General features: G+C 39.2%; 1 protein-coding gene across 2 annotated transcripts in view; it reads right to left on the minus strand.

Annotated features, from left to right (window-relative positions):
* Positions 1-3,305, minus strand: part of EPSTI1 (epithelial stromal interaction 1) — a 94,446-nt gene that overhangs the window by 90,350 nt on the left and 791 nt on the right. The window lies entirely within an intron of this gene.

Consider the following 3,305-nt stretch of genomic DNA (forward strand, 5'->3'; position numbering starts at 1 on the left):
GCTGCACTCACCTCCCAGCTCACCTGTGACCACCCAGCTGGAGACAACAGACTGCCACCCTGCTGTGTTCACAGAGACAGAAGACCTACCTGCTATTTCCATCAATCGCTGTGCCGACAGAGCAGTCTCACGACTATTGTGGGAGGGACATTTCAATCCTATGTGAAACATCCTCTTTAAGGGTATATAACCACCCTTATACCCCCACTTCTTTGGAGTGCTCTGTTCCTTTGTGGAAAGACTCTCCCGGGTTATAATCCTCAGATTTAAGCTCAGAATAAACTCACCCAAATTTTCATTTATAGATTGGATATGGATTATTTTCGTCGACAGTACGCAGCCCATTGTTGACTGAAAGGTTGTTATACAGTGCACGACTGTAGTTGTTATTTGTTCCTATATTTTTAATTAAATATCCAGGGCTAGAGATCCTCTCTTATTATAGGATTGTTGCGAGGATTGAAAGAGTTAATATACACAATGCACTTTCACATATTAAGCACTACATAAGTGTTTGCTATTATTATTGCTCATCTTTAAGTGTCTGCAGTTCTCAAAATAAATAGGCCACAAATATGTCACGGCAAACAGTTTGTACATAAATTATGTTAAAATTAGCTGTAGAGTAAAATTCCATATTATAGGTTCATTTTCAGAACATCTTTTTATTTCCTTCAAACAGCATCAAGCTAAAGGACTACTTCAGGTCTGGCTACAGAAAAGTATCTGAATAAAGTGTATCTGAATAGAGTGAACCGTGTAACGCTATCACAGGCAAGAGCCTGTTGCCCAGAATTGGATGAAGTGAGGCAGAAATCTCTTCCAGGAAAACTCATGCTTTAGTCTTAAATTTATCTAGATACGATATAAGCAAGTAAAAGATGTTTACAAACAAGCAAAATATTGAAACAGAGGGTAAAGGATTACTTTAGATTCGAAGTTTATGGCAGCTTTTTCCTCTTTAAATCTGTATAGATAGCTTATAAACTTAGGGACAAGATAAAATCACCAACTAAAAATAATTGGGAAAGCCAGTATGAATTAGTAAATACCTATAATCACTTATATCCAAATATAGTCAAGAACTCAGCCTTGCTTTAGAATCTATCAGAGGTCTTCAGGAATCATTTTAAGAGACTGCCTTAAAATCTCTTTATTTATACGTAAGCACATGTTTTAAATCAGGATATTTTCACAAGGCACAAACACTCCACTTCAGGGTAACAGCATAGTACTTGGTCAATAAACCTCTGTAAAATGAATTCAAGGCTTCAGCACCCTACATTTCCTGGATGTTTGCTTTCTGCCAGTCATGAAGTCACGTTTTGTGCATACAAGCATGTACACACGTGCATACACACACACACTAAAAGAAAACCCTGAGAGATCAGTATTATCTCACTCTAAGTAATGAGGAAACTGAGGCATAAAACAACTACGCACCTTGTCGAAGCTCAGAGACAAGTAATAGCAGAATCAGAACCTGAACCCCAGTCTGCCAGGCATCAAAGCCCATGCTCCGATGCCCACACTGGGGCTTCCCTAATGAATAAGTGGAAGGATGCACACAAAACAGTCAAAATTCCAACCCTTTAGCACATAAATAAGCTCACATTGAGAGTGAATAAATGAATGTTCACTATTAGGCACTTAACTTTTCCTTCCTTTTTCTTAATTTTCCAACAGGAAGTGCTTCTAATTTCTCGCCAAAAAAAAATAAAATCTTCTTTTTTCTGTTTTTAAAGATTTTATTTTTCCTTTTTCTCCCCAAAGTCCCCTGGTACACAGTTGTATATTTTTAGTTGTGGGACCTAGTTGTGGCATGTGCGACGCTGCCTCAACATGACTTGATGAGTGGTGCCATGTCCTTGCCCAGGATCAGAACCGGGGAAACCCTGGGCTGCCAAAGCAGAGCTCGAGAATTTAACCACTTGGCCGTGGGGCTGGCCCCCAAATAAAATCTTCTTAATGGCTTTTTTTGGTTGTGCATTTTACTGAGATGTTACTTGCATTCAACCATTTTCCTTGGTTTCTCACTTCCATTAAAGGAGACAAGCGAGAATAAACAGTAGATATACGTAACTAATGGAGATGTAGGTAGAACTCAGAGTGGTCCAAACAGGAGCTTAGATAGTAAATATCTAAAAGGGAATGTACATTATAATGCTCTACTTATTGCAACTGGGTTACATGGAAAAAAAAAAAAGAAGAGGAAGAAGAGTTCTGTGAAAGATAACTGAACTCTCCCACGTACTCTCTAATGGTCTATAGACAAATCTTAGAAATCACAAAATAGTATGCAGTGAGGCCTTCAGGTACTGAGATCTGGATAATTAATTAGAAAACTGCCCCTCTCTGAGAAATGTGGTCCAGCAAGATTCTGAGGTAATTTACAATCAAAAAGAAAACAGATGGATGCAATTGCTAATGTTTGTGAGATGATCTGAGCTTGCAAATAAATGATTATATCTAAGTAGATACTTTTTCATAGAAAAAAAGGCATGTAGATGGTGTTTATCATCAACATGAAACTATATGTCCATGACCTGTTACATTAAATGCTACAGCTTATAGAGAGGTAGGTAACTTGAAATTAATGCGCTTCTTTTTGGCAAGATATCTCTTATTCTGAGGAGGACAGAAATGCAGCAATTTCTAATTGAAATCTCCCAGATCACCCACCCCATCAAAGGATAAACCTAAACTGAATAATATCAAATACCTGGTACTTACAAATTCTTCCCAAAGTTAAGGGATAAAAGAAAATCTATTTATTGGTCATAAGGTTATATATTGCTCCTTGGCAACCAGCATTTGTCTTTCACCTGTCTAGACATTGATGAAAAGGGAGAACTGAAAATGAAACCATTTGGACAGTTGCAATTCACAGAGGCAGCACTTCAAAAGCAGCTAATGTCTTTACAGAGCGCCCTGTTGAGTTAAAGCAGCTCATTCTATAGGGTGGAAAGAGGATCAGTGACACTTTGCATAATACATGTTTCTGGGATACTAACTGGAGTGCCTGAACCAAAGACCAAGAATAAATGTTACCTCTCTGTTCCTGGGTAGAGCACTTAATTCCAGGGACAAGAAACATCCAGTCACTCACTCCTTCCTCTCTTAGTCCCCCTCCTCTGGTCCTAAGAGGCTAGCTTATCCGAGAGTTTTGTTGGGGTGCAAGCTGCTCCTAGAGGCAGCACTTGGATCTACCCCTGATCACAATTTCCTCTTCCCCTCCCCGCCCCCCCCCCCCCCCCCAGGTGACGTGAGGATGGAATTTAGGGCACCAATTTTTTTTAAAAATG

Source organism: Equus quagga, chromosome 6 (assembly GCF_021613505.1).
Source record: "Equus quagga isolate Etosha38 chromosome 6, UCLA_HA_Equagga_1.0, whole genome shotgun sequence".
Lineage (NCBI taxonomy): Eukaryota > Metazoa > Chordata > Mammalia > Perissodactyla > Equidae > Equus > Equus quagga.